This window comes from Lissotriton vulgaris, chromosome 9 (assembly GCF_964263255.1).
Source record: "Lissotriton vulgaris chromosome 9, aLisVul1.2, whole genome shotgun sequence".
Lineage (NCBI taxonomy): Eukaryota > Metazoa > Chordata > Amphibia > Caudata > Salamandridae > Lissotriton > Lissotriton vulgaris.
In genome coordinates, this window is record NC_141697.1 from 1,213,029,741 (window position 1) to 1,213,049,219 (window position 19,479).

Here is a 19,479-nt window from a genome sequence, read left to right on the forward strand (position 1 = left end):
ACCTTACATCTCCTGAGGTGAGGTGTTATGAGGAAAAATAATGTTATTTCTCCTCGTTTATTCCTCTTCCCATAGTAAGAGAAAAAGGCCTCTCAGGATTATTTTTTTGAAGGAATGTGCCCCATCCTGTAGAAAAACGATCCTGCCGACAACACAGGCACCCTTGCACCATGGTGCACGGGCGCCTGCGTTAGTGCTAGGCTGGCAAAATGGTGCCAGCACAGGGGGAAGGCAGGAATACACCATATTCGATAAAAAAGAGCATTCCTGCCCTTTCACTTTGATGTAGAGCAGCGCCGCAAGGAGACTTGCTGCACTGCCCTACGCCAAAACGCCAAAATTGAGGCCCGGAAAATATGAAAATCAGGGGCCTATTTTACGTTGCTCTTGCGCAGCACGCTGGTGGAAGAGCGATGCAAACCTTACATGTGACGTTGCGTGGCCTTGAGTGGCTCCATAAATCTGGAGCAAAGCAAAGTAGCGCTAATCATTGGGCTGGCGTACGCTGCCTTGGGACGGCGTACCGTGGGCGTTGCGGTGGGTATTCCCAGGCAACTCCCATGATTTTTGACGCATGTTCAGATTTACACAAACTGGTAGATCTGGGGATTCGGAACAAAAGATACGCCTTCCCAGGTGAGGTGTAACGAGGAATAATATTGTTAAATCTCATTGTTACTTCCTCTTTCTATGTGTGCTACAGAACGCCTCTGCGGGTTGATTTTGTGCAGGAAGGTGTTCCCTCCTGCACAAAGAACAATCCTGCCTGCGTTGGTGCTGGGATGCCAAAAGGACACCAGTGCAGAGGAAAAAGCAGGAATGCGCTGAATGGCCTTAAATACACTGCATTCCTCCCCTGTCCCTTTTACGCAGTGCAGCGCAGCAAGGTTACTGCGCGACATTCTCGTAAATAGGCCCTTCGCTATTTAATTTTAAAGGTACCAAGAGTAAGGGTGGTATTGCAAGAGATATGCACCGGAGACATCTTCACATAAATAGATTCGCAAATCTTAGCTTCATGCTATCAAACCTTCCCTTATCGAGTTCAAACCAGTATTTGTTGTAAATTAAATTAAAAGCAGTAATCAAAAGCTGAGAGGTGCACTTGCCGCTTTCGCCATTTAAGGACAGGGACGTACCTAAGAATTTTTATTTGCAAATTCTACCACGTGGATCTTCACTCTGAACACAAGATGGCGCCATTGTATTAAAGATGGTGGGTATTTTTGGGCGGGAAGTGATTTTGTATATTATGAAGCAAACTTTCTGTGTACATAAATCTGGGACTTCCTCATTCCTCGTTGTTGGGAGAAAAGGAGTTGTCTCGGTGGGGGAGGCAGCCGACGCGCCATCGATAAACGAGAACGGGAGTACAGACATGAGGACAGAAGGCAGCACGCTTCATTGGCAGCAACCTTGACATTATGGTTTCAAGACATTTGAGTCCCCCTCTGAGATGGCCAGTTGGCCAGGGAGACTGCAAGGTTTGTACAGAGCCAGGCCCTTTTTAAGTATATGTGGTGCTAGGAAATGCTTTCCATGTTGTATGATTTATGCACCCTGTTCTGAGTACCTCTAAAGGTGGCCTTATGATGACGAGGCTGTTGTGCATATTTTGATTTTGCTAGTCAGATTTTGTTCCACCCTATGCTCTTTGCCCCTAATGTTAGTGATTCTCAGGAGATTAGGGTCCAATAGTAGTCTGTTGAGATTATGGGCGTACAATGCGGTTGGTGCCGAATGTGCTTCTGTTACAGGCTGATGCTAAGTACAGTGATCACAATTGGTCACTGGGTGTTCGTTTATGATCTGTTTTACTTTGACTAATTGTACTTTGTGATGGTTCTGACAGTGGTCCAGTTGGTCCTATCATATGTAAACATTTCCCTTGTAAATATTATCTAGTGCCAGTTGGCTTCATGTATACCTAGATGAAGGGCCCAACAAATACCCACCTTTCTTCCCGGACTGCTCCTTAGTTCAGATTTCCTCACCCGAAGTCTGGAATATGTGCCCCCTTTTTGTCCTTATACTTCTCTTCACCACCGCTTTCCTAGTAACACCCTTCTCATATCCCCCACACTCCTTCTCCTCATTTTCCCAACATGGCCACCACTCGAGTTAAGGCTGGAATTAACTGCTACAAAATCATTTATCCTTTCCGGCCAGACTAAAGCTTCAGTTAAACGATTGAAGCATAACACTATTAAACGTTTCCCTGATTCCCTTTTTGTTGATCAATTTTACAATGATCGTTTTGGGATGCGCAAAACTGATTTCATTTTCTTCACTCACAACACCCCCTCTTGGTCCACCAGCTTTTATAATTCCCTTAACGTCACCTCCTCCTCCTCCAACCCTCATGGGAAACAACTAAAGATTTCCCCCTCTGCGTATTTCAACGGCTCCCTCACCATCTCAATCTATAACAACGGTACTGTCATGATCCAAGGAAAAGACTCCTGTCTCTCTCTCTTTGACCACCTCTTCCCCTCCCTACTCCCCTCCTCTGCGACCGGGTTTTCCCCTGACTCTCCATCTAGCTCCACCCATTACTCCCTTTCTCCTCCCCTGACCCCCTACACTCCAATAGGCTTCCACCCTCGGAGGCACAGGTCGGCCCTCTTCCCTCCCCCTCCCTTGTGCCCTCCTCTCCCTTTTCTCCCACTTCACAGTATGCCCCCCCTGCATCACGTCAGCCTTACCACTAGCTAATACGGTCCTCGTCCAATCTGTACCGTCCCGGTGCTCCAATCTCATCTCCTCCCCCCTATTCCTACCTGCTACTCCCTTTTTTAGTCCACCTCTCCTCCAACCTCCTTCCCCAGTTAACTTTTCTTATGCTCCCCTCATTCCTCCCTCTCCCCTCTTCTCTACCCCCTCCTCCCCTCGCTTCTTACCGCGATTTCTCCACAATCCCATTGCATCTCTCTCCTTCCCCCCACTCTGCCTGCAATGCTGTGCTACCTCCTTTTCCCCCTTGGTAACCCTTTCCATCTCCCTCAATCGGGTCCAGCAGAACCATTTCCTTTCTTCAACTTCCCCTTCTCCCAACCCCCCTCACTCTGTCAGATGCCCGTTCCCTCACAGCCACCTCTCCTAGCCAAAAGAAACTCTCCAACAACCTCCCCTCTTTTCCTCCCAAACCTCCTACACTCCTATGACATCTCACAGTCCTCCTCTCTCCCTCTTCTTCTACCCCACCGCCTTGATCCGCACCCATCTCCCCCTAAATATGTCCTTAATTCCTTTCCTTCGTGCAACGCCAACAAAGGCAACTCTCCCTTCACCTCTGATACACCAACCCCCGCTCTCAACCTCCACCTTTCCCCACCTATGAACCCTATACCCTAACTCTCCTCCTGTCCTCCCACCTCTCCCTGCCTTCCACCACCAATTTCACCCCCTCCTGTTGCCATCGAGACACCTAACCTTCCGTGCTCTGCCCTACTCTCTCTTGAAAATAGGCTAGGCTCTCTTATCACCTCCATCTCCCAGCTTGTAGCTTCCATTTCACTTTTAAGCTCCAAGATTTCCATTTTCCCGTTCACCTCAACTCTTTTGGAAAACTCTCACCTTCCCACGAGATGCACCTCGCCCCCTCACCCCATCATCCCAAGCATAACCTGTCATCTGCAAACATTGTTCATTCACACAAGCCCTTGAATGCCACCCTTCCTCAACTTGCATCTCCGAGTAACTCAATTATCTACACTATTCCGACCATCTCTTCTGTCAGAACCAAGCATCCACCTAAACCCTCCCGTGCACCCCGTATAAGTACAATATCCCTATTACCCTTCTTAGCCCAAGTGCCCCCGTCACCAAAACTGTCTCGCCAGAGCTGCGCTGTCTGCTCCACAACTGCAGATCTGCAATAAAACACAAACTCGAAATCTCCGATACCATCACCCTTCACAATATTGACATGTTCTTCCTAACAGAGACCTGGTTCAATGATACCTCTCACTCTATGTTTGATCTCCTATTACCCACAGGCTATTCTATTTTTAGGAATGACAGAACTGTCAAAGATGGGGGAGGTGTTGCAGTCATCTTTAGAAACTACCTTCAACTTAAGGCTTCTCCTATCAGCGCCTTCCGCACTTTTGAATGTCTATCTCTTGAGCTTCAACTACACCACCGCGCACCCCTCAGATTCTATGCCATTTACCGCCCACCTGGCAGCGGCCCTTCGTTTATTGAGGAACTCACTGACTTTATCAGAGACCAATACTCGCAAGTGACAATCAGACCTTCGTGGGTGACTTTAATCTCCACTGATGCTCTCTGCAAGACTCTTTGCGAACTTGCTGGCCACCTTCCTCTCTACAAACGATCTTATTCAACACTGCACAGAATCAACACACTCTAAGGGCTCAATATTGGACCTTGTTATTTCTAAAGCAGGCATGCTTTCTATCGCTACCCCTATTCACGTAGACTGGTCTGACCACCTTCTCATCCCATTCTCGCTTCACCTAGCACACTCTATAACTCTTGGCCAACCAAAGAGGGCTACCTCCTGGTTCCGTGACTCTAAAAATATTGACACTGTTTCCCTCTGTGAATCAGCTTTGCTGTCACTTCCAAGGCCAGACTCGAACCTAGATGTTGACGATCTCACCTCTCAATGCCTCTCAGTCCTTGCAGTCGAAATCAATAATGTCGCTCCTCTCCAAAGCAAAAAGAAAAGGCCCACTCCTTCAGCACCTTGGTTCAACAAATCCCTCTATGAAGAAAGGAAGCACCTAAGACTCCTGGAGAAACAATGGAGTCAAGCGCCATTCACCGATAATTTGGCCACGCTTCGTTCAGCAAGATCCAAGTACCACAAGCACATCTTCCTTGGGAAAACATCACACTTCAGAACCCTCCTTGACTCAGCCAAAAACAGACCCAAACAACTATTTGATCTCATCAAGAATACTAACTGCTCTCCCCCAACCTCCAAGTTGGAGGATTCTACAAAGAAAGCAGCGGATTTCGCTGTATTCTTTGACGGAAAAGTGAAATCACTTGTGGATCAGGTCGCTCATCCTACCCCTCCAGAGGAGCGCAAATCACTAGTCATTTGGCAGAACTTCGACCCCATCTCTGAAGATGTCCTCCTCAAGTGCATCCTCGAAACAAAGCCCTCCAACCATTCTCTTGACCCCATCCCTAGTGCCATTGCCATTGACTTCTATACCCATTCTCTTCCCTATTGGACCACTCTGGTCAACCTCTCCCTCTGTCACGGCTCCCTTCCTGTTCCCTTCAAAACTGCTTTAAAAAACCACTGCTGATGCGAATGACCTCAACAACTTCCGCCCCATCACTAACCTACCCTTTCTTGCGAAGATCACAAAAAGATGTGTTGCGAAACAACTCTCTCGTCATATCAAGGACAATGATCTTTTTGACAATTTTCCGTCCGGCTTCATCCAAAGCTGCAGCAATGAAACAGCCCTACTGCAAGTGATTGATGACGCGCTGCGGATACTCGATTCGGGGGGGTCCTGTCTTCTAATTCTCCTTGACCTCTCCGCAGCCTTTGACACTGTCAATCACAAAACCCTCCTCAACACTCTTCAACAGAGAATGGGCATGGAAGGCACTGTGCTTAAATGGTTTGCTTCCTTCCTCTCTGCTAGATCCCAAATGATCAAAATAGCGGACAGTCTTTCATCTCCTTTGGCGGTGGGTCAAGGTGTTCCTCAAGGCTATATACTTGCACACACATTGTTCAATCTCTATTTGGAACCACTGGGAAATCTCCTGAGTAAATCTGGGGTCCACTATCATCTCTACGCAGATGACACACAAAGTTACCTCAAGGTTGCCTCCACTCACGATCTCTCCGTCCTAAGCTCTACTCTGGACTCCATTCAAAACTGGATGTCAACACATCAACTGATTCTGAATCCCTCCAAAACTGAATTCCTCCTCCTCACTTTCTCCTCCCCCGGTTCAATCATGGATGGATCAGATGAATCTACTGAACAATAAACCCATCATTGTCCGACAGCGCAAAATCCCTTGGTGTCATACTCAACACAAAACTCAATCTACTCTCCCACATTAATTCAATTGCAAAGTCTGCTCTATACCAACTGCGTGTTCTTTGGGGATTCGTCGCTTCTTCCAGGAGTATGACCTTAAAACCCTGGTCCAATCGCTGGTCCTCTCCAGACTGGACTACTGCAATTTTCTTCTTACTGGCCTCCCCAAATCCCACCTGTCCCCCTTAAGTCTGTTCTCCATTCAGCAGCTTGTTTAATTTATGGGGCCAAAAGAAGCGGCCACATCACACCCATATTATCCACCCTCCACTGGCTTCCCATCGAGGCAAGATCTATCTACAAGACTGCCTGCATCACATACAAAGCCTTGCACTCCTCCTCTCTTCACTACCTGGCGTATAAACTGAAACTATCTGGAGGCTCTAGACCATCACGAAATGCCGAAAACCTACTGCTTGAACCTCCCACTTTCAAGAAGGAAAGATTGATGGCCCAATCCTTTTCAGGCAACACAGTGAGAATCTGGAACTCAATTCTGCCTCAGCTACGGACCACCTCCTCCTCCCAGGCCTTTAAAACTGACCTCAAAGTTCTCCTCCTTCAAAGACACTTCCAAATTTAATTCATGCCCTCTCTATTATCTGAAGGAAGACCTTTTATTATAGAAACTGTATATTCTCCATGACTATGGAAGTGCCATTCCAGTGTGTTCTTGGGGTTTGAGAGTCTGCCATTTATTGCAGTATTACCCTTTCACCTGTGTTTGGTACTCTTTTGTAACCTGCACACGTCACTTTTCTCTGTAACACACTGTTTGCTACCTCTTACATTCTGTTTGCTTTTGATACTTGCACAAGTGCCACCATTGCCTACGTAACGTTTGTTCTTGTGTTTGAGTGTCCTCCGTTTATTGCAGTATTATACCTCTACTTGTACTTTGTACGCTTTTGTAACCTGCACACATGTCACTTTTTCCTCCTGTAATGCACCGTTTGCTACCTCTTGTGTTTTGTTTGCTCACGATTGTCACTTTTGCCTCATGTAATGTAACATTTGCTTTTGTAATTTGTTCACTTGTAATGTTGTCATGTATCAGTTCTGTTCCTATTGTGAAGCGCTCTGAAACCTTCGGGTAAAGTCGGCGCTATATAAAAACGCATAAATAAATAAATAATAAAGGTGTAACTTACGGTTTTCCCTGCTGGGCCCTGGGGTCCTGGCGGTCCCTGCAGACAGATGAAAAAGAAGTTAGAACGTCACCAGTTAAGGTTAAAATTACAAGTGTACAAGTCAACTATTCGTGCAATTTCTATTACACAAAACTATTTGGTGCGCAGAGGTATTTTATTTGGAATGGTGTAAAAATTAAGCAAAAATTAAAGATGAAAGTAGGAGAATGCAACAAAACTGTGTCAGAGCGGTCATTAGAATCAGCAGAGAAAGGCAGAAAGAAGCCGCTACAACACAGCAGGGAGGGAAAAATGTAAGTGCGCATGTCAGTTTTGGCCATCCTAAGACGGCCTGCCAAACCGACATGCGCAGTTACAGTGCCCACCACTCCTACTCTCTCCTGCTGACGCAGTGACACTCCCAGGATGGCCACGCCCCCTCCAAGACTTGGCTGGCTTTGGCTCCCTAAGAAAAATAAAATTATAATAAAATATTTTTATTATGATTTTATTTTTCAAGTTTGCCTCTGATGCCTCTCAGCAGTGGGGTGACGCTCCTCAGACATAACGGAGGAGCCGCCCCGGGCCATAGGATATAATGCACTTGGAATACTGTGGCGTATACCATCCACCAAGATCGTAATCAGGGCCTATATGCAGGGCTTTAGGTGGAATGAAAAACTGGGGAGGGGGGGGGGGTCTCTCAAAGGGGCGTGGCCGATGTAATTAAGGGCGTGGCTTAAAACACTTCAGCTAAAAATCTGTGCTGAGTATAGTGTGCTGCCCAACTGGTATTCTGCTGCTTCTATCATGGCATCCAGACGGATGTACATTGTTACCACGCGATGTATTACATTGCGGTACTTTACAACGCGTCTTTTACAACGCAAGTCGTTACCACGACTTGCGCTGTAGCGGTGCTGGACTTAGGAATAGTTACATTTACTATTCAAACACCAGCCTACGTACAGTAGGGAAGGTGTTGGAATAGTAAATCTACTATTCCTTAGCCTAGAGCGCCCTCCAGCGCAAGTCGTGGTTACGACTTGCGTTGTAAAAGACGCATCCTAACTGCACTGCGGGGTAACATCCGCGTTGTAAAGGATGTTCCCCCATCCAGACATATAATACAACAAGTAACATTACACATACAACAAGCCAGGACTATTGGCTTTGCCAATGGCTGTAAGTTGCATGAGATAAATTAGCAACAACTATGGCTTCGTTGTATATAGTATCGAGAATGCTTCCTTTCTGGTATGATGAGACTGAGAAAGAACTATACCGAGTCTCTTTGAAGCTACATCAAAGGCAGTGAAGAAAGGTAGCGGTGCAGGGTTAAGACTATTTTTTTCACCCTGACACTGAGGGCTAAAATTGAGAGCCCGATAGGGACCCGTCTCGGCACCTGCTTTTTAGAACTGCTGGTGCTGCGCACCGGCAGGACCCGGCCCACTTAAAGCCCTGCCTGTATGTCTCCATCCTGCACTGCTCAGCGGAGGCAGGAAGAGGAGGTGGCCACACCCATTTTACACCATCGGCATCTCATCAGGTAGAACTTGTGGCTATTTATTAGAACCAGACAAGATGGACTCTAGGCGCAATTGCAGAGTGTCGCGGCGAAGCCCTGGCATCTGCCCATTCCTCATCCTTAAAGGTTCCCAAGTCCCTTTCCCAGGTCCAGCGGAGTGTGGCGAGTGAATCATCCACATGGTGTATTAATGAACGATAAACCTGTGCCATTTTGTCATGTCCTAAAGGGTTACATTCCGGGCGGTCCCCTAGCTCTGAAATATAAGGTGTTGGTGCAAGCCAAAGTTGAAACAGCTGTAGAACTGGCTATAGTGTAATTCAGATAACTCCTGTTAGACAAGAGCGGGTAGATGACAAAGAATTTGTGTAAAATTGTTAAGATTTTTTTGTAACATTGCAATCATTCTTAAGGGAGTTAGGCAGCTCCCACATACATCTGAAATTATTTCTTTATGTATTTGCCGGTTTAGGTTCATGTTTCAGAAAGGAAAAATGATGCACTGATTTTCCCAATATTTTTACCAGCCTGTACTTAAAATACAGGCTGTGATGGCAAAAAGACGGCCAAGTGGCTCCCCTAGAAGGAGGTGGGACTGAACACAGCGCGAGGGGGAGCTTCTGGGAGTTTGAGCTGAGCATGGCAGGAGGCGGGACTGAGCAGAGTGAAAGGCGGACCTTATCAGGATGGGAGGTGGGACTAAACAGAGCTGGGGTGGAGTTTATTAGGGCGGGAGGTCAGATTGAGCAGGGAAGGTCTGGGACTGCAGATGATGGGAGGTCAGGCTGAGCAGGGCAGGAAGTGGGCTGAGCAGGGCACAATTTAGGACGGAGCGCAGGATGGGACGTTAGCTCAAAAGGGCAGAAGGTGGGGCTGAGCAAAGGCAGATGTAGGACTGCAGATGTGAAGTGTGTGAATGAATGAAAAAAGGAAACTTGAGAAACTACATTGGAGTAAATCAAATCACGGAAAACCAATTTTAAGAAAAGGCAATTTCAGGGAAATACAAATGTACCTAAAATTAAAGGAAACATTTTATAGGAAATACAACTTTAAGAAAACATCTAAAATCACTTACTGGGCTGAAGATTAGGGGTAGTGGGAGTTTTTTTGGGGTCAGGGATGGGAGGTGAGAGTTTTTTTAGGGTATTTATGGTTCAGGGATGGGTGGAGTTTAGGAGTATTGAAGTTTTTTAGCGATAAGGCATGGTGAAGTTTAGGATGGTGAGGGTTTTTTAGTCATGGACGAGTAAAGTTTAAGGGTGGTGTAGGGTTTTTAGGGTTCAGGGATAGGTCGAGTGTAAGGTTATTGAGGTTTTTTAGGCTTTACAGATGGGTGGAGTCTAGAACTGGTGAATGTTTTTAAAGTTCAGTGATGGATAGAATTTTGGGTAGTCCTGAGAGGTGTACTCTGCTCCATTAAGGGAGTCTGCAGAATTTCTTGCACACCCCAGAGCACCAGGAGTTCCGAAAAACTCTCCCTATCCAACATCAAGTTGGTGAGCGTGAGCAAGGAAAATCCGCCTCCCGGTGAGATTTCTCCACGGGCGGTCAGATTTCTCAACGGCGGAAGTCGTGGATGGGCGCGACCGCTTGTGTTGAGAAACCTTCCGTTCGCATTGAGAAACCTGTTGCTTGGGTACCACATCTACTTAAGCGGCACGAAAAGTAGCAGCTCCCTCTTGCGCTACATATGGTGCTATACGTGCTGATTTTATAGCATGGGACGTACACCTGGCGGTGTAAATAAACGTGACCACCATGACCAAATGCATTTTGCACCTGTGGAACTTCGCGTAGGGCGGCTGAGGTTTTTCGTCACTTTGGGGAGTTCCGTGTAGCAGAACACCGCAAACTCTGCCCAGGCCTAGTTTTGGGGTGGTGAAGGGGTTTTAGTCTTTGGGAATGGGTGGAGTTTAGGGTGGTGTGGGGGTTTTAAGCGTTCAGGGACAGGTAGAGCTTATATGTAGAAATGGTTTTAGGGATCAGGGATGGGGGGGTTTTGGGGTGGTGAGTGTTTTTTAGGGTTCTGGAATGAGTGGAGTTTACAGGTGGTGTGGGGTTTTAAGGAACCAGGAATGGGTGGAATTCAGGGTAAGTAAGGGGGTTTTTGGTTAAGAGATGAGTAGAGATTAGAAGTAGAAAGAATGTTAAGTGCTCAGGAATGGGTGGAGTTTCGCAGTCAGAGATGGGTGGAGTTTAGGTGTGATGAAGGGTTTTAGTGTTCAGGTATCGCTGGAATTCAGGGTTAGAAAGGGGTTTTAGTGTTTATGGATCAGTGGAGTTTAGGGGTCAGCGATGGTTGTAGTTTATGAACGGGGAGGCATGTTTAGGGGGCAGAGATAGATGGTGTTTAGAGGTGGTGAGGGTTCAGTGAATGGAAAGTATCCAAAGTAATTGTTCGACAACAGAAATGAGAGAAAATGGCCCCTAACATAAAGGATTAAAATAAATACCTCCAACTTTCAACTAAAATGTTTTTAAAAGGTAAGGTCTGCAACCATTTAATTTACACCTTGAAACATAAGTATGCAGAAGCTAATTTAATAAAGAGACCTTCTGTGAATTGGTTTCTATGAAATGGTAAATGCCGCTCATCCTGACGATTTCCATTAAATGGTTTAGATGAAATGCTTTCTCAGTAATGGTATTCCATTAAATCTTTGCACTATGAAATCACAAACAACTCTGGAGATGATAGACGGTGGGCCTGACCAGTGCCCTATGTGGGACTGTACATTACATTACAGGAAGTGGGGCTGACCAGCATGGGATGCGCGACTGACCAGTGCAGTATGTGGGACTGTGCATGACAGGAAATGGGGCTGAGAAGCTTACGAGACCGGGGCGGGGCATGGTGCTGCACATGATGGTAGAAAGCTTGTAGCTCAGGAGGGCCGGAGTTGTTCTCACAAGGGCTGGACGTAGGGTGCGCATGACAGGAGGTGGGACTAAGCATGGCAAGCAATGGAGCCCATCAGTGATCTAAGTGCCCTGACCAAGATAATACATGCTGCTGACCAAGAAGGGAGATGGGGATCAATGAGTGCTGCAGTCAGATCACAGTGACAGGTACGCCCGATCGCAATCACCTGCGTAACTGTTGAGGTGGCTAATGGAGGACATTAGGTGGAGGGTGGTCTGAACAGGTTGGTTATGTAATATTTTGGGGTGGGCAGCGAGTGAGACCAGGCAGTATCAGGATGGTGGGGAAAATAGACCAGTAATAACATAACATTAATTTAATTTTATTATGGCTGATGAAACATTTATGTTGTCTCCAAAATGTTTCCAAATTAGCAACCATGTCAGTGGTAGTGCTTCCTTTTTTCGGTTTATTCATATAAAGTTGATTAACTCTATCTGTTTCAGCACATCAGTGCTTGCCTTACACTTTTTAAAAGTGTGGGTGGTACTGTTGTCACTAATTCTCCAGCATCCCTCCTTCCTTGGCCTTTCTCTTGACAGCCTCTCTTTGCAGGGCAGCGGCATTTTCTGTTCTGTGCTGGTTGCAAGCCACATCCTTGTGAGCGGTGAAAAGCATTTGGAGGCCAATTTTGTATCGACAAGTTACTTAGCTAGCAGAACTTTGGGGCCGATTCACAGAACTAATCTGAGACAAAATCGTAAACACACTACTTTTGGTATTCACAAAAAGGCATTTACTAATTTTAAGTTAGGATTTTGTCTTAAATTAGGATTTTGTTTTAAGTTAAACTAAGTTAAATTTACGTTTGTCTTAAAACAAAATCCTAATTTAAGACTAAATTCAAATTTAAGACATAATCCTAATTTAAGACTACTAAATGCCTTCTGTGAATACCAAAAGTAGTAAGTTTAGGACTTTCTCTCAGACTAAAAACTGTGAAGTGGCCCCTTTGTGAGAAAGAAATTCAATTGTGCTAATTTGACTGTTTCTATCTAGTGATGCAGCAGGTGTGTCTTCTAGAGTAGAGCATTGCAAAGTTTGTGTAACAGGACAGAATGGGTTTGCATTTAATAAAAGACATTCTGGCATATAAATATGAGATTTGAATGTGTACATTAGCAAACGTTTAGGAAACAGCAGTCTTTACGTAGCTGTGATTGTGAATCTGTGTCTCCAGCATTGCACACTACGCACTGCCGGTGTCGCTGAGAGGTAAAAGTGACTCACAATTACGGCTCCCGGTTTTGCTGCATTTATTTTTTGAACATTTCTATCTCTATCCATATCTATTTTTTGGCCATTTTATCTATGTTTATCCATATTTATTTTGTGTTTTGGGACGCAGTAACTCATATATATCCACATTTATTTAACCAATAAATGTACACTTATACTTTCATGCCAGTCTGATTTTGGCACATTTAGCAGCCAAATATAATATAACTATAGAGCCACGTGAAAATATTGGCATAATAGCACAAACATAAGTTAAGATATGCAGTTATTTAACGAAATGTGATGTGTTTTTTGACTCCACACGCTCACAATCTGCACAATTAATGGTTTAAATTTCATGAACAAAACAATAGGACTCACTGAGAAGATGTTCACTTTTCAACATTTTTCGACTTTTAAAAATAAATACAGACTGGAAAAACATTGTTTTCTGTCTGTTTCTATCTGTAAAAATCTGTAAAAATGGAAAACTGGGAGCCTTACTCACAATGCGGAAGCCGTAGCTCAGAAGCCAATGTTTCAATGCTGTGTCTGCGGTTCTTGCTGGATGGGCATAGACAGTGCTCAGTCTCCCTGTATCACCTTATATTACAGGCTCCTCCCCTTTCTCTCCTAGACTTCACCTGACTTAAACCAGTGTCTGGGGCACAAGTGCTACTGTGCCACAAACATCCACACCACAAGTACATTCCCCCAAACTGTAGTAGAGAGTGGAGATGCACAGGACACATCTACTCTAGCTGTGTAATTGACAAACACACTCATTTGTTGCTGTTGTAAGAAAATGAATCCATCCGTGGTCTTGTGCTAGTGATGTACACTTAAAAAACATGCCCATGACCCAGAAAAGTTTCACAATGTACTCACCGGGTCACCTCTGTCTCCTTTACCTCCAGCAGGTCCAGAGCTACCCTAGAAGGTGAGAAAGAGAGAGCGGGAAGATGATGAAGGACAAGGGCCTTATGTTGGACTGCACTAAACAGGGGAATAATACTTACACCCCTGCCCGGCTCGCCTGGATCTCCTGGGTCCCCCTTTTCACCGACAACACCACGTAATCCCGGCAGACCCTTCAAGGAAAGAGAAATTGTCAGTGTAGCTGTGGATCACAGCATTCGCTGAGAAGAAAGGTAAAAAGGTGGATTGACGTAAGTACCAAATTCCTTAATGCTTGGATATACGCATTCGTGAGCTTCAATATAGGGATTTGCCTCCAGCTTAGACCGCGTCAGGAGAGCAATGATCCTCAAATTCATAGCAGAGGTGGACTGGTCTGAGAATTTGTTAGATTGGCTTATTTAACTCTGATGATAAAAGTGTGTGTGTGTGTGTGTGTCTGTGGTTGAGGTCTGTCTTGCATTTATAGCTAACAAGGTAAGAGGCACAGAGAGGCTGGGTAACCAATTGAGTGATCTGTAGTTGAGGTTCCTCTATGATGCTAGCCCCTTAGGGATTTGGAGTTTTGGCCTTTCTCTATACCCGTATTATGTGGATGCGAAATCAGGTGCTCTGTAGCGGGAGGCTACCAAGGGGCTTTGTGCGACTTTCACCATTATGGATGTACGTGTGTGTATGTACGGTGTTTTAAAAATTATTTTCACTGATTCGATAATAAATTCTGAACATCTGAACATAGTTCCTCGGTACGATGAAAGGGGACAATTATAAAACAATGGAAGTAATAAGGACTGTTTCTACTAAAAAGTGGAGCTGGCAAATGTTGGCTGGGGACAGGTATTCCAGTCACGGAACCAGTGGAATATAGCGATTTTCCTACACAGAAAATGCCTACGATGAAATGTATGTTACACTATCCAATGACGCAGCTCAAAGCTGATGTAAATATCTGTGTCATGTTGAAGGCTTGGACATTTAAAGAGGATAGAGAAGCACAGTTTGAGGTCAGCCCGCAAGGGGCCATGACAGGGTGCAAGGCTTGTTGACCCACCAGGGTTGCCTTGATGGCGAAGGAGAACCACAGAAACCAACAGTAGCAATGTATCTCAGTGCTGAAAACGTTTTTGATCAAAGCCCTGGGAGTTCCTCTGGTTCCTGTTGGCAGTGGGTCTGCGCCCAGCTACTGAGAAATGCGTGTACTCCCCCTCATCAATAGCAAGCTTTTTTTAGTGATAAATTACCCACCAAAGCTTCTCTTGATTATTAGCCTTTGTTCTGTTGCTTTTGTTTTCGTCTACTGTGCTACACTTTTTTTCTTAATTTGACATCATTTTGCATTCATTTTATGTTTCTATCAGTGCAAAGGTCATGATGAGATAAAAGGTAAGCTAGAAAGAGTCAAAGTTAAAGCTTAGAAGATGTCCTGCTTGCTGAGGTTTGGAGCATGAACCAGTGTCTTGGTTGAGTGAAAGGTGAAAGGACTCTGGATCCGCCAGATGTTAAGCAGGTGGGAGTGGACAGATGCTGGTGAATGCACTGAAGGCAGAATTTAATCACATTGTGCTGTTTCAAAAACTCTAACATATGAATAAAGAGACAAAACACTAACACAGTTAGGAGAGAAAACATAATAGAGGAAAAAGTATTATTAGCAGTGGAAAAGGTAAAGTATACAGCCTCTCTCCTGGCATGTCTGAGCGAGAGAGAGTGTGTGGCATTTAGTGCGAGATCACAACATGTCACATTAGCTTGTAGTAAATCCGTGAAGTAAAGAAATGCGGATTATGTTCGAGCACGATCAGAAAAGAAGGATAGGAGAAACTGACTGAGACCACAATGGGGTTGTATGTGGGGCAAAGAAAGGCGTCCAGGAGCCTTAAGGGGACCACATTCTTAGCAGGGTACACTGTATTCTACTCACCCTGGGTCCTCGTTCTCCATTCTTGCCTGCAGTGCCTGCTTCCCCCTATAAGAAAACACAGAAGCACACATGAACTAAACACCTCAAGAAAGAATCAGAAATGAAATTCAAGACCCTGAAACGGGGTGGAAACATCACCACCACTGATGAGACACTCACCGGTGTTCCTTCATCACCTTTCTCCCCGCGTTCACCCTGCAGTGAAGAAGAAATTTGAAAATCCATCATAACTCAGGCTAAAACTTCATGCCAGTCACATAATCCTGTGGCATGTAGTATACAAACATGTCAACATCCTATTAGGTACAAATCTTGTCTGTTGTATTATTTTCTACACTAGTTTACACCAATGTTGAACACTGTACTCTGCAGAAAATTACTGGATTTTATCACACTTTACATAAGACAGTCTGCTGAGCTTTACCATCATCAACTAGGTTTGTGCTATATTCATGCCACATACATGGCCTTAGTCAACTTGCTCCGCTAGAAGGTCCTACATTTGTTATGTAATACTCTGATTGCCTACACCGTTGTTTATTTTACTGTACAGTACGCTACAGTATTACCCCACAATGTTTGTGACCTTACCCCAATCTCACTTACTACACTCCAACCTAATCTATCCTAATGTACTCTACTAAACGATACTGAACTTGGCAGTACCACCCTCTAGTTTCTTCTGTAAAGGGCTCAGTTGTACTTTGCAGACCTCTACAATCTTCTACTCTCCCTTGCTCTGCTTTACTCCATGGCCTGCTGTACACTATGCTCCACTACGCTCTGCTCTGCGTCTCTGGGCTTTTCTTCGATTGTGTCCTATTATGCCTACCTTAGTTTTCTCTGCCAGCTTCAGCTGTATCCTCCCGCCATTGACTCTTCCTCTGCACTGAATCTGCTTGTAGTAAATTCTATGTTCTGTTCTACCATATTTGACTATCACTCACTGTACTTTCTCTGTCGTCTCCAGTACACTGCACTCCACAGCCCTTTACTCGTCCGGACTGTGTTCTGTTGTACAGTGCTCTACAACATTGTGCAGTAATGCATCACACTCTACTTTACCTTACTCTACTACACCTTCCTCTACTCTTCTCTAGCTTGCAGAACATGCCCAGATCTCTAAGCAATGGGGTCTACTGTTGGCCCCCCTTGACTTCTTCATAAAGTGAGTTCCTCTTGTCAGGTTGGGGGCTGTTTTTATTCTCAAGCAAGTTTCTGACAAAAGAGGTTCCAAAACCTGAGAACATATCATGGTTTACAAAAGTTGAGCTCTAGGAATGAAGGGCTGGAGGTGGACGCTTTTGTGGTCTTGCTAGATACAGCTTTAGCTGTCGGTTGTAGACAAGTGTGAGCAATGCTTTAACATTTGCGGAGAGCGAGCTTTGGGCCTTCCCTTGCTCATGATTTGATGGCTTTCGTCTCTCTCTCTCAGCTGCCCACTTCTAATTTGATGGTTTTGTGCATATTCTTCTGTTTCAACGATCCATTAGGCATTTTGCATTGACCATCTTATTTGGTTGGAGAAGTCTATCCTTCCAGTGCTGACTTCACAGACCTATTTATTCTTTGCAGGTATCTAGGGCATTTGATGTTTTGCGTTCAATGGGAGTGCATGGCCCTTCCGCTTTCCCCTCATGGTTTCCCATCTTGTTGTGTCCAGTTTCACCAGCTACCCCACCTCTCTCATGTTACACACATCAAGCCTTGACAGCAGTCAGTAGCTTCTACACCTCTGTCTTCTACCCATCAATTCTGGCCCAACGTTCACCCAGTGCACGTGACTAGAGGGCTGAGAGAGGCAGCAACAACCCTGGTGGCAGGACATGCCTATGGTCGCCTTGACCAACCCCTCTGAGTTTACAGTTGTGTGTGCTGATACTAGAATGAGCATGTGCCAGCACTAGTATGAGTGTGTGCTGACACTAGTATGAGTGTGTGCTGACACTAGTATGAGTGTGTGCTGAAACAAGTATGCATGCATGCTGACAGTAGTATGAGTGTGTGCTTGCACTAGTATGGGTGTGTGCTGGCACCAGTATGAGTGTATGCTGACATTAGTATGCCAGCCTGCTGACACTAGTATGAGTGTGTGTGCTGACACTAGTATGAGTGTGTGCTTACACGAGTATGAGTGTATGCTGACATTAGTATGTGTCAGGAACCACACCATTGCATCAGTCCTGCACACTGACTTACACAAATCATTAAGAACTCGAGTGACAGTTAAGCCTCAGTTGGTCAACCTTTGGTATAACGTAAGACAGATCACTTATACACACACCCAAGATGGCTGCCGCAGCGGCCACAGTGGTAGATGAGCGCATTACACAGTCTAGTGGGTTTCTGAAGTGCGCGAGATTCTATCTGTGCACTTCAACTGAAGTTCAGCTGAGGAAACATGGTTGTTTAGGAGCTCCGCGTTTAGTATTCAGAACGGGCGTTTTATAGTCAATAGAATTGTAGCATTTCAGTCATAGATAGTGCAGCACTTCTAAGACATTTATTCATAGTTATTTCGGATTCAAGCGCCATTTGAATTTCCGACTTCATGAGCCGAAGTATTCGAAGTCAAGTAGAAAAACTATCGAGCGGAAGTCAGACTACGAAGCTGAGGAGGTGAGAATCCGTCGACAGTCTTTTCGAGAACTCGTACTGAGTGAAAGCTTTCAAGTGGCAGACACCATGGAACTTCACGCAGCCGCAAGCCTTGGAGATTGAACTGGTACTGTAAAGCTTCGACTCGTTTCTACCCAGTCGCACCCTTACTTTTGCAGCGCTTTACCTGGTCCTTCCCTTCCCAGTCTTCCCTCCCTGGTTCCTTTTTTGCGCGTCCTTTTCAGGCACTGGTAAAGACTACGCCATGGTATCTACTTGAACATTACCTGAGAATTACGAACTTATCAAGGCTGAGTAGAAGAGAAGTCAAGGTATTCATTCTGAGAGAATAGGTCTAGAGTAGTAAGACTTCTACAAACCCTTTTGTTAATTACATTTCTCTTGTTATAGAAAGCTGAGTTCTCTTCAAGAAACAACTACACAGATATACATAGAAGAGAGGCAATGCTTCGAACACAGCTGGTAGGATAATTGCTGATTAAGTGCATAGAGCTATAGTATGTTGTAGGTTGTTTGCTTATGTCCCTTCTTCTCTGTGCATTAGGCATTCACGCAGCAGAAGTTCAAACACAGAAGAAACTTCATTTCTGCCAGGTGTGGCTGTGACGGAGTGTCTCTTCTCTCTCTTTCCAACTCTTTCCAATTCCCATTTCCCCCCTACTGGTTACGTAGCCTTGGAGCTGCGGCACCGGCGAGCGGGCGTTGGGAACAGCGTCCTTTCTGCTCCTGCAAAGAACTTGGCATCTTGACAGATTGAAGTGCCCAAGTAATATCGTTGCCTGAGCAGAATGGCTGAAGGGTTCAATGTCAAAGCTTTAGGTGAGATGTTAGCCGGGATCCAACGAGAAATTGGAGCTGCTAGAGAGGAAAATACAAATTTAAAACAGGAATTGGTAGCGTCTCGTCAAGAAACCCGAGTTTTATCACAAAAGGTAGATGACTTGGCAATGGGAAACCCTGCCGCTAGTTCTCCCGCTCCCACAAGGAGTACCCCTGATACAGACCCCAAAACTGTGGCTCAGGTCATCCATTCTGTTTCTCCTCTTATTCCGTTAGCCGCCTCGGAAAGATGTCAGGGAGATCCACAGAAGGCTCAATTATTCTTAATGCAGTGTTCATTACACTTTATGTGTCGACCTACCCTATTCCCAGATGCCCAGTCCAAAGTTGCC

At 45.3% G+C, this 19,479-nt stretch overlaps 1 protein-coding gene across 1 annotated transcript in view; it reads right to left on the reverse strand.

The window, feature by feature from the left end:
- LOC147693060 (uncharacterized) overlaps positions 1–19,479 on the reverse strand; it is a 294,395-nt gene that overhangs the window by 212,089 nt on the left and 62,827 nt on the right. The window contains exons 10-14 of the mRNA XM_086939574.1: positions 15,848–15,883; positions 15,689–15,733; positions 13,869–13,940; positions 13,738–13,782; positions 7,196–7,231 (exon numbers count right to left, since the gene is read on the reverse strand). The gene's annotated coding sequence lies outside the window, so the exon portion shown is untranslated. The remainder of the gene's footprint in view (positions 1–7,195; positions 7,232–13,737; positions 13,783–13,868; positions 13,941–15,688; positions 15,734–15,847; positions 15,884–19,479) is intronic.